Source organism: Myotis nattereri, assembly GCF_964212035.1.
Source record: "Myotis nattereri genome assembly, chromosome: 11".
In the NCBI taxonomy this organism is placed as follows: Eukaryota; Metazoa; Chordata; class Mammalia; order Chiroptera; family Vespertilionidae; genus Myotis; species Myotis nattereri.
In genome coordinates, this window is record NC_138086.1 from 41,611,724 (window position 1) to 41,624,317 (window position 12,594).

General features: G+C 47.0%; 1 protein-coding gene across 2 annotated transcripts in view; it reads left to right on the plus strand.

The window, feature by feature from the left end:
- The first annotated feature begins 10,394 nt into the window (after positions 1–10,394).
- Positions 10,395–12,594, plus strand: part of CROT (carnitine O-octanoyltransferase) — a 48,100-nt gene continuing 45,900 nt past the window's right edge. The window contains exons 1-2 of one of the 2 annotated variants that reach the window (XR_013996602.1): positions 10,395–10,441; positions 11,026–11,120. The gene's annotated coding sequence lies outside the window, so the exon portion shown is untranslated. Of the gene's footprint in view, positions 10,446–11,025; positions 11,121–12,594 lie in introns of both variants that reach the window. The other variant, XM_081102570.1, reaches the window with a different exon arrangement.

A 12,594-nucleotide genomic window follows, 5' to 3' on the forward strand; every position in this document is an offset into this window, starting at 1 on the left:
ATGCATTAATTGGTTGCTTCTTGTATGTGCTCTGACAGAGGATGGAACTCATAACCTTGGCATATCCAGGTGCTCTAACCAATTGATACCTGGCCAGGGCAAAATAAATATTTATATTATAGTGTTATGTCTTCAGCTGGAAGTCCACCTGCTGGCCTTGCCTGCCCAATCACTTATCCCAGGATTAATCCTCCCACCTGAGGATCACTTTAGGCTCCACCCACTACTGCCACTCACCCCACCCCTATTCCCAGAGAACAAACACCACCACCTCAGCTGCTGTTATCAGTTATGTCTGGACTATTGCATAGAAATCACCCGGAGAGCTTGTGGAAATGCAGATTCTGATTCAGTAGTTCTGGGGTGAGGCCCAAGAGTCTAATGAGCTCCCAGTGAAACAGGAATTTTAGGGGTAAAATAGGTTTAGGAAATTTTAGAAATTTTGGAAATTAAGGGGACCATGGAGGAAGCACAGGGCTGCAGAGCAGCAGAAGCTATATTTCCATAGAATGAGGGAGCTGGGAACAGCAAAAGGTCTATATTTACAAAATAAAGAGAAGGAAGCCCTTCAGCCAGAAGTAGAGGAAGAAAGCCCAAAGGGAATAGGAAAACAATAAGGAAGGGGGTGGGGGAGAACCTCACATGTCTCATGTCTCATGTGAGGTTCTACCTTTGAGCCCAGGAGTTACTATAGTAACCAGTCTAAGGGAATAATCACCAATCAGAGGGGATATTGTTATAATGTACCCCGTGAATCACAGAAGGACGCCTCAAGAAGTCGAATTAAAGAGTCACATTTATTGCAATCTGGGATTCCCAGAGGGCATTTCGCTCTCCCAAATCTCGAAGTGATAAGATGGCCGAAACACCAGAATTATATAGGCAAAAATCACAAAGGTATTGATTACATCCCAGGGTTTGGAATGAGGACCCTGGTTTGCACAAAGCAGTTACAGAAGCGAGATTGAGCTGATTAGTTATCTCTTTGGACCACTGAGTTGACAGGGAAACATCTGGAACCCTCAGGTCTTGGGATAATTGTGCTGTCCTGGTTCCCAGGTACAGAGGAATTTGCTTTCTAAAACCAGTAAGATCACAATCAATGGGATAGTCACGTAACAATCAATAAGGCATTCAATCGAATGGGATGATTTATACAATTCAGAAAATCAAAATAACTTTTCTATTGTTAAGCCAAACGGCAGGGTTAGAGTTAAACTACAGTTTCTACCTGAGATTATTGCTACCATACTTCAATATCAAGGCACCAGGATCTGCAGCCTTCATAAGCCATAGGGAAAAGGAACTCAGTGGGACCCTTTCCCCCTCCCTATTTGGGAGTCCATTCTGTGGGACTCTTTCCCTCTCCCCATGTGGGAGTCTGTACTTGTTCTTCAATAAATCTCCACCTTTGCTATACCACTTTCTGTCTGTGGATTCATTCTTCGATTCCGGCAGGCAAAGAATCTGGGTTCCAGCCCAAAAATTCCGTTTCACCAGGAGACAGAAGTGCTACTGGTTTCTGGACCACACATTGAGAGTAAGGATCTAGACCAGCATTTTATAATAAGGGTTCCCTGACACTTTCTAATTAGAAACAACAGCAGCAAACATAAACTGGAAAAGTTATTCCTAAACCCTTCTTCAAATACACTGTTATAAATCTGAGGAAGTTTTATGTTTTTATCAGTAATAATCTGTGGACACTACCCTTTCATGGCTCCCTTATGATTAAACGTTTCGAACTTCTTATATAAGAGTATGCATCTCATTGCACTCTTTTGTACTCTTAATACAATGTGCATTATTTATTTCCTGGTTTGGCCCGGATGTAGGTAGCCAACTTCTGCAGTCCTTGGCATGGGAGGACACAAGTTTCCTCTTGTATCTTAACTGCCAAAGAGTTATAATAGCTGTAGCATTTCCTCCCACATAGACTGTGCTTGTTTGCTCACTGAAGAACAATCCAAATAATAAGACCCTATTCATTCATCCTGGGCCCTATTAGAGACGGTGGGGACTGTTCCTGCTCAGGTAGCTTCTTTAGAAGTAGAAGCCACAAGCCTAGGTGAAGAGGTGCAAACCCCTGAACTGGCTTGTGCTCTCTGGGGAAGCGGGACTGCTTGCCAAGAAGCAGCAGGCACTGCCTCTCTGTTCAGTTTCCTGACCGTTGGGGACAGTAGACAAAGCTACTGGTAACCACAAGAGTATTTTCTGTCCCTATGGATTTGCCTGCTTTTAAAATGTAATATTTATGACATGTAGTAAACGGAATATTACTTATGTGACCTTTGTGTTTGGCTCCTTTCACTTTAGTGAAAGGTTTTCAAGGTTGGACCATGCTGTCATCATATACCAAAAAGCAACAAAAGAAAAAGAAAAAATATTGAAGATGAGTTTCAATTAGAAAGCCCATAAAAGATGGTAGATTTAAAATCAGACACATAAGTTTTTACATTCTATGTAAAGGGATTTAATGTTTCAGTGAAGACAAAAATTGTTAGATTCGATCAAAAAGCTCCACTGTATACCATTTAGGAGAATCACAGTACACCTACAGACTGCATAAAATTAAAAAGGCAACTTAAAAACATTAGGAGAGCTCTGTGGTATTTTTACTTGCCCTTTCCTCTCCCCTCCCCGGGTCAAAGGTCGTCTTGAAGACAGCAGCCTGTGTCCCCAGGGTGGGACCGTGGTCCCTGGTTCTGAGGGAGCAGAGCAGACCTTATTCAATAATTATTGTAGAGTTTTGTTCTAACCTTTTGGGGGCTACCTGAGGACTGAGGCAAGAAGCTGGTCTGTTTCACATCCTTGGGAACTTCCCCAGGCTAGAGAAACAGCAAGCACTGCTCATTAACATTGGATAGCAGGCAAACAATGTACATCGGCCTAGAACAAAAGATCATGGCTGAGATGCACAAGAGATCACTACGGACTGGTAGGAAAAGTCAGAAGAGAATTTTTTAGGGAAATGAGGGCATTCCAAAGAACACATACGTACTGAGGAATTTAGAAAGCCCACCATGCAGGCAAGCATGCTCAGAAAAGATCTGCAAAGACCTTAAGCTTTGGCATCAGGCTGACCCCTAAAGGTCAACACAAGTCTAAGTGTTGAAGGAATGCCCTAGCACAGAGCCCATCAGCAAAGTCTGGGGTGGTTTTTGTTGTTGTTTTAGTTCTGGCCATCAAGGAATTCTCTATCAAAACACAGATATCAACCTGCTTTTTATAAAGAAATCAGTTTTGATGAATGGTAAACGATAAAGTAGTCATTATGGAACACTAGAGGCCTGGTGCATGAATTCGTGCATGGGTGGGGTCCCTCTGGGTGGCCTGCAGGGATTGGGCTGAAACCCACAGTCCAACACCGCCTGCAGCTCCTACCTGCTGCTCCTACTCATCCCGGCCCCACTGTGCCTTCTGCAGGCTTGCACCCAATCAGTCCCTATCTGGGGAGGCTTGCGCCTCACCAGCCATGAGCCCTGCATCTGGCACCCTCCCAAGGGGAGTAGCCTGCAGGATCAGGCTGAAACTGGCTTCCCGACATCCCCCAAGGGGCCCTGGATTGCGAGAGGGCACAGGCCAGGCTGAGGGACCCCATCGGTGCACGATCAGGCTGGGGAGGGACCTCGGGAGGGCTCCAGGGCATGTCCAGCCCATCTTGCTCAGTCCCAATCGGCCGGACCCCAGCAGAAAGCTAACCTACTGGTTGGAGTATCTGCCCTCTGGTGGTCAGTGCACATCATAGCAAGCAGTTGAGCAGCCTTAGCATATCATGAGCATACTATGCTTTGATTGGTTGTTCGATTGTTCTGCTGTTCAGTCTATTTGCATGTTTCTCTTTTATTAGATAGGATAAGTCATTATAGGAAAATGTAAATGAGAAGGAAAACATTAACACACAAGCCAGAATAAATCACTGTTAATGTTCTGTTATATTTTCTTTAAGGTATTATTATTGAGAATCTAATGTATGCATTTACTGCATAAGACATCCTTAGCCGGTTTGGCCCAGTGAATAGAGAGTCAGCCTGTGGACCAAAGGGTCCCGGGTTCAATTCTGGTCAAGGGCATGTACCTGGGTTGCAGGCTTCTCTCACACAGATGTATCTCTCTGTCTTTCCCTCTCTCTTCCACTCTCTAAAAATCAATGGAAACATATCCTCGGGTGAGGATTAAAAAAAAAAAAAGACATCCTGAGGTACTTTTTAAAAAATCATTTTCAAATTGATTAAGGACAGTACACAAACACACAAAATCCCCTGGATTTCACACTTTGTTTTAAGTTCTGGAATACAGTACCAGAGATTTAACATCAAGTAGAATGCACAGGGTGTCCCCCAAAATGCATACTCACTTTAACAGCAGATAGCTCAATTTTGAAAATGAAATGTATATTAATAAACACTGCCTTTACAATTATTCAGAGTGTGTGTACACATTTTGGGGGGACACTATATGTATGCATACACACACACACATACGGATGGAAGCAAGGGTGGTTCCACACTTCCATCTGTCATGTTCATTTTAACAGGAAAAATACAAAACCAGTAGCTTGAAAAATCTAAGTTCTGATCCCTCCTCTATCATTTCCTCATATTCATCTAATTCCAGGGATTATATTATTTAACATTAACTTTATATTTCTGGGCTTTTGTTGGTGAAACTCTTATGAAGATAATAGCACATAATCTTTCTGAAGGCAAGACGTGGGCTTGATTGTATGATATCCTGAGGTCCCATAAAAATATGTATGTGAATATAGATATATACAAACATGCACATATAACATATGTTTAAAATCAGTTATGTTAGGCCATCTGGAAAATACAGAAGACTGTAAAGAAATAAAAATAATTCAGATTCTTATAACTCAGATATAAAGATTCTTATATAGTGTCCCGTCCCCCCCAAATGCACACATAAAAATTCAAACAGCACTCACTTTGGCTTGGCATTGTGTTAGAGACATACAAAGTGTGTCTAATAAAATGCCCTATGTTGAATTTCTATTTAAAAGCAGGTATTAAGACAAAGGATAACATTGTCTAGAAGAATTATATAAGTAATGAAAAGAAAAAAAAATACACACAACACATATTTATCCAGCAGAATGTCAAATGCACTTTTTGTAGAAAGTGCACACTTGGCAGCCTATGATTATTTTTCACAATATACGTGCCTTACCATGAAATACCACAAAGAATGCCTTGGGCCTTCCACCTATGAGCTGTCATATCTACGGACACAGAAAACTGGAAAATACAGGATTGACTTGTTGATTTGCATTTGTATTTAACATAATACCGGGCAAGGAGCGGTGCTCAATAAATACTTATTTGTATAGCCTTTTACCCCGTTAGCTAATTACATATCAGCCTCTGTGAAACAGAAACGAAAAACAATGAATCTTAGGCACACCAGAGTGGAGCCTAAAATACCTGAAATGCTAACAAGAAAGCCGCTGTATTAGGCAGCCAGTGTTCACAGGTGTATCAAATTGCCCAGTCACAGTAACTGTCCCAGTTAACCAACTTCAGTAGCTCCAGCCCCCAGGCTGAGCTTGCAGGGGAGAATGGCTCTCCATTACAAACCTACGGACACTGGGAATGATCTGTGGAGAAACAGGCTGTGCAGTCAGCCGGGGTGAAGACGTGAGAAGAGGACAAGAAGACCACTAATAAAGGTTTCCTGTAGGAGTTCGTGTCTGAGAAAGAATGGATAGTAGACCTAAGAAATGGTGGAATCCGTTTTGTTTCCCAAGGAATCCTACAAGTTCCCTGTGGTGGATTGCCAATCAGATCACACCATGTCTACTCCACCTTCCCCTGGGATTTCTGCCCAGCAAGAGACATGGTCGCCATGAGCCCTGCTTTGGGGCACCTCATAAAGCTCATTGCGACTTTCTCAGAACTATATAGAAGGTGGGGATCATGGCGCTTAGAGAAGAACCACTCCCCACAAAATGCTGGCGGCTAGCTAGGGTTCAAGTGATTAGCTCAGATCCACACATCTGAGCAGCAGAAAGAGCTTTCAGACCTTACTTACCGTGAGTGCTCGGATATACTACCCTGCTTCACCCCCACATTATCTGAATTACAATGACCCTGCTATGAAATTGTGAAGCTCCTGAAGGCTATTCTGAAATCTATACCAGTTCACTGTTTATTCAAGAATATTATATTCTCATCATCAAAACTCTATCTGGAAAAGCGATAGCCCTAAAGTATAAATGGCTTTGTGTACCAGGATAAGTCTCGGAACCCAGAAGAGACTCAGGAAACGGCCGGCATTCTCAGCACTTGATACAAAATTTATTTTCCTCAACAAAGCAAGAATACACCGTTGAATAAAAGTCGATACATCACTATGTAAGCACTAATGTGATAATGTATCCTTAATCTTAGTGCTTTAAAGCTATTTTATATTTATTGATCTAAAAGTAGGACATTTGAGGTTTTGCCATAAACACTTCATGACGTTGTCAAGTTTCTATTTCTCAGGAGAAAAGATATCATTCAGGAAGACCCCTTATGCTCTTCTTTTGATGCCTGGTTAAATGGAATGTTTCCTCAAAAATATGTTGTATCAAGTAATAAACATAAGCATTAAATTCATATTATCCAAACTCATTCATAAAACTCACTCTCCAAAATGTGGGAAAAGGCATTTTTTCAGGGCCTTTCGTTTTCCTGAAAAGTAGTAATGATATGGAGCGCCTATACCATACAATGGAAAGACTGCTACTTAAGAGAATTTTTTTATTAAATATACTGGAGAAGTTGCCCCTAAGAAAACCCTTAGTTTATATTTGTATACATCCATATTGTTTGTATCAAATTTGCCCGACTTCTGAAGCTGAAGTAATCAAGGAATGGAAAACAGTTGTCTTCCAAGTCAGGTGCCACAGCTCAGTGGACACAGATGTAACAAGTGGAACATTAACAATATGCCTAGAAAGATCTATAGGCACTTCTGTATTTTGATCTTGCCTTTAGCGATGCAGGAACTATATAACATAATGCAGCAGGGCTCTGGGAGGGCATCCTGGGTAGCAAGCTCCGTTTTCTCCTTCAGTAATGAATTCCTTCGTGAAAGAGAAAGATTCTTCTTTGGTCCTATCTCTTCACAGCTTGCTTTTCATTCTGCTACACTTCCTAAAACTTATTTTAAAAAATAACCTTTTCCCCCTCCTATACAATCAAGTTTCTGTACAACTCATTTTCATTCAGTCCCACAGTTCTCCCCCGAAACCTCCTCATGAATCCAGAAATCTTTACACAAGTATCGTGTTTCCCTTTAAATAAATATCAAGACCAGGAGAATGACAGTGCAACGTAGTGACCCTAAATTTTATGCCACCAACAGGCATTAAACATGCATGAACTTGTAAAGAGGTGCTAAACTTCGCCAGCAAGGAGAACAATAATTCAATGAAGGTTTCTTTTTCTTTTTCTTTCTCATGTAATTAATTAATTTTCTTTTTCTTTTTTTAAAAATATATATTTTATTGATTTTTTACAGAGAGGAAGGGAGGTGGATAGAGAGTTAGAAACATCGATCAGCTGCCTCCTGCACACCCTCTACTGGGATGTGCCTTCAACCAAGGTACATGCCCTTGACCGGAATCGAACCTGGGACTCTTCAGTCCGCAGGCCAACGCTCTATCCACTGAGCCAAACCGGTTAGGGCTAATTAATTTTCTTAAAAAAAAAAAAAATCTTTATTGTTGAAAGTATTACATAGGGCTTCCTTCCCCCCCCCCCCCATTAACCCCTTCCAGACTGCTCCCGCCCCTCCCTCCCCATGAAGGTTTCTGAGTAGTCTTTTATTATTGTTTAAGAATAAGCGAATTTTAACATTATTCACAACACAGCACTTCTACACTAATAAAAGAGAAAAATGGTAATTGGCGTACGGCGATACCGTTTTCATTGGCTAATCAGGGCTATATGCAAATTAACTGCCAACAAGATGGCGGCTAATTTGCATATGTAGGCACAATGCAGGGAGGCAAAAGGGAAAGCAGGAAGAAGCCCGCTGCCACTGACAGTGATCTGAAACCCAGGGGGGAGCTAAGAGCTGGGGGGCAGGGCAAAGGCGGCCCTGGGGCCGCCTTTGCCCTGCCCCCCAGCCATGATCGGAGAATCAGGCGCCTTTGCCGCCCTGGCCAGTGATAGCAGGAAGTAGGGGTGGAGCCAGCGATGGGAGCTGGGCATGGTCGAAGCTGGTAGTCCCAGGAGCTAGGGGTCCCTTGCCTGGGCCTAAAGTGAAGCCCATGATCGCGGCGCCCCCCGCTGCCACTGCGGGTCCCCGCTGCCCGGGCCAGACGCCTAGGCCAGAGGCGTTAGGCCTGGGCAGGGGCGGAGCCTGCAACCGCGGGGAGCTGGGGGTCCCCTGCCCAGGCCTGACACCTCTGCCGGAGGCCTCAGGCCTGGTCAAGGGGCCGATCTGGTGATTGGTGATTGGAGGGTGATGAGGGTCAACTCCTCTGGCCGAGGCATCAGGCCTGGGTGGGGGGCGGAGCCGGGGATTGGGGGGATATGATGGTCCCCTTGCCCAGGCCTGAAGCCTGGGTCAGAGGCGTCAGGCTTGGGCGGGGGGTGGAGCAAGCGATCAGAGGGAGATGGGGGTCCCCTGCCCAGGCATGATTCCTGGGCCAGAGGCCTCAGGCCTGGGCGGGGGCCAGAGCCAGTGATCGGGGGGAGATGGGGGTCCCCTGTCCAAGCCTGACACCTCTGGCGGAGGCGTCAGGCCTGGGCAAGGGGCCGATCAGGCGATCGGAGGGTGATGGGGGTCAACGCCTGAGGGCTCCCAGTATGTGAGAGCCGCCAGGCTGGGCTGAGGGACACTCTCCCCCCTCTCCCCCCCGCCACACCCAGTGCACGAATTTCGTGCACCGGGCCCCTAGTATATGCTATAAGAGAAAAGTTCTTTATTGCTTCAGAAATTACTTATACAAGTTTACACTCCCTTATCTGAACTTTTGGCCTGGTATATTTCAGAATTCAGAACTTTTACTAGAAAGGCGTGTCTGCCACCTATTAGGCAACCTCTCCAACGAGGGCTGGGACTGCACTGCGGTCTGCGGGAAGCTTACGGCTGTTCACACCAAGTGAACATGTATTTATACATAGCCTCAGTTCCCTCCGGGTCAGATTTCACCAAGGGAGTTAGGAAAGATAAGGATTGGGACCTTCGATCTGACATGTTAACTTGAAATCTAGTTCTTAATATTTGATATCTAGTTTAGAGCCACTGTACATTACTGTTGTTTCTTTCTTTAAAAAAAAAATACTTTATTGATTTTTTACAGAGAGGAAAGGAGAGGGATAGAGAGTCAGAAACATTGATCAGCTGCCTCCTGCACACCCCCTACTGGGAATGTGCCTGCAACCAAGGTACACGCCCTTGACCGGAATTGAACCTGGGACCCTTCAGTCCGCAGGCCGACGCTCTATCCACTGAGCCAAACCGGTCAGGGCTCACAACAAATACACAGTGTATTTAAAATGAAACAGTCTATTTTATTTCAGGAAGTAAATGTAAAATAGATTAACCTGTGAAACTAAGTTAACTACATTATGATCTTCCTCTAGTCTAGAACTTGCCTAGTTCCACTCTGGTTAAAAAACTCTTATTTTTTGGCGCGATCGTACATGACTTCCAGCTTGCCGTGGGAGCATCCCTGGGGCTCCCGGGACCTTCGGCACCGTGCAGACCCGTGCAAGGGCAGGGAGGCGGGGATGGGCTGCAGCACGCCCAGCGGGCGAACTCCCGCCTCCACGGGTGAAGGTGAGAGAGGCAGGTGGGGACGCGTGGCGGTTCCCGCACAGGGCGAACAATGAGATTCCTTTAGAAGGCGCTGGCATCGCTTCTTGCTGTTGGGGTGGCGGGAAAAGTCGCTCTGGGAGGGGGAGGAGCGGCTGGTAAACCCGAGATGTGGCTGCAAGAGGAAGGGAAACGGGGCGCCGAGCCTTGAGCAAGTTGGGTAGTAATGGGTCAGGGCCATCGTGTCCCGCGCCCGTCCCACAGGGTTAGGTATCTGTGTGGGTGGCGCGGGGGGTCGGGGGGGGGTGCGAGACCCGCCGTGTCGGGGCCTGGGCGCTGCGCTCCGCCGGCAGCGAGTCCCTGAGCGCCGCCAGGCCGGGTCGCACCGTTCGCCCGCATCCTCCGGGCTTTCCCAGGCCCGCAGCCTGGAGCCTGCCCAGCCCGAGGCGCCCGCGGGAGGCGGGGTCGGTCCCGGCAGAGCGCAGGCCCGGCCCGGCCCCGCCTTCGAATGGGGGCGGGACCTTCTGGGCTTCCACCCAATCCACGCTCCCCGGTGGCCGAGGGGGCGGGCCCTCGCAGCTTTCCACCCAATCCCCGCTCCCCGGTGGCCTTAAGGGAGCGGGCTGGTGCGGGTGTCGGCGGCGGCGGAATGGGCGAAGGGCGCGGAGTGAGTGAGGCCCCCGAGACAGCACTCCCCGTTCCCCGAAGCTGCCCCGGGGTGGGGGGCAGTTCAGTGGTGTAGAACCGAGTTACATAGTGTAGGCGGGCAGGGGTCAAGGCTCGGCCTGGTGGGGTCAGCAGGCGTCTTGCCTGCGGGGTCGGGGAGGTACCCCCGGTGTCGGCCGCCGGGCGGGACCGTCGCGGTGCTGGGTTAGATTTCTCTCCGTCGGTGGCGTCCCGAGGGTGCAGAGCTGACCTTGGTTGGAGGGCGGAGTCTCCGAGCTCGGGTCGCTCTCTGCGCCTCCGTCTCTAGAGCCCAGCCTTGAACTCTGTCGCCGTGTACCCTGTGGACCCAATGGAGGGCAGTGCGGTTGTTTGCGAACTAGTGAGCCGTGTAGTATTTATCCGATTCTCCAGCAGATGGACTTTTGGAGTATGTTTGCTGTGCTTTCCCCAAAAGTTTGAGTCGTGGGGCCTCCCAACCTCTAGATTGTCTGTCTTCCACCTTCTTTCACCAGTTTTTGCCAATACTTCCCCCCCCCCCACCCCCCACGCACCATCCGCAATTATTAACTTTCTTTCTTCCCACAGTCACCAGCCTAAGCCTAGTTCAGCTCCCGTGATCTGAAAACAGAATTGTTGCAACAGGCTCCTGGAATTCCTAAACAACTCCTCTTGGTGTTCTGGTAGGTGGCAATCAGATTATTATTATTGTTATTATTTTTACTTCTTGTTCCTGGTTCTCTTTTCCACTTTGATTTTACATCTTTTGGCTCCCAGGAAGCCCACTATAATGAAATCCAGTGTCATCATTTTCTTATTGCACATATAGGTTCTTTTGGAATTATGTTATTTAATTTAATCTTTATGATTGAGAATTTAAAAAGCATCCTTCATGAAAGAATCTGATAATTCTTATTTTAATGTGTACCTCTTGGTTAGTTAAGACTTGAGTGGGTATGGAATTGGTATTCTTGGTCTGTTTCCTAAAGGCTGAGGAATACAGAGAATAGCTTTTCTATATATGTATACTAGGTTCCTATTGCTGCCATAACAATTTATCACAAACTTAATAAAAAAACCCCACGAATTTATTATCTCACAGCTTCTGTAGATCAGAAGCCCGGGTGGGTACTCGGCCTAGGATCTCAAAAGCTGAAGTGAAGGTTTCTTTAGGTGTGGGTTCTTGTCTGCGGGCTCTGGGAGAGACCCCACCTCCAGGAGGCCCATTGAGGTTGTTGGCAGAATTCATCTCCCTGCAGCTGTAGGACAAAGGTTCCCATTTCCTTCCTGGCTGTCAGCCGGGGCCTCTCTTCCTTCCATAAGACCACCTGCCAGAGAACACCTTTTGTGGTTTTAATCTCTCGGACTCTTCTGTCACCAGCTGGAGAAAGCTTTCTGCTCCTAAAGGCTCAAGTGATTCGATGAAGCTCACCTGATAATCTCCCTATTTTAAGGTTGATTGTGCTGTGTAAAATAACAAAATCACAAGCATGGAAGTGAAAATCTCATATTCGCAGGTTCTGTGGGTTGGGGTGGGAGGGTGGGTACCAGGGGGGCATTCATAGAAATTCTGCCTAGCTAGCATAATATGGTCATCTGAACCGGATTATTTTTATTTTGTGCAGTGTTAAAAAAATAAAACCTCACAACAGCTTTGTTTGATTATATGATTACTAGAGGCCAGGTGCATGATATTTGTGCGGGGCTGGGGGAGGTGGGGTAGGGGGCGGTCCCTCAGCCCAGCCTGCGCCCTCTTGAAATCCAGGACCCCTCTCGTAGGGTCTCTAGGCCTGGCCAGGGATCAGGGCCTATTGGGACTTTCCTTCCCCAGGCTGCCGGCAGCTGGCCCCGCCCCTACCGCTGCCACTGCTTGCCATCTGTGCAGTGCTGCCCCCCCCCCAAATCTCCCTCTGTGGAAAACAGGTGTGAGGTGCAGTTGCTTGGCTTGCCTGGGCCTCCCTCTGCAGGGTGATTAATAATAGAGCCCCCCCCCCCCCCCATCGCCCTGCAGAGGGAGGGCCTCCTTCTGAGGGGTGATTGTGGCGCTGCCCCCGCCCCCCCCCCCCCCTCCAGCTCCACCAATTGCATTGCACCTGCCTTGGCTGGCCTGGCACCAGTACGTGTCATAGCGTGGTCACCCAGAAGGTCATCCAGATG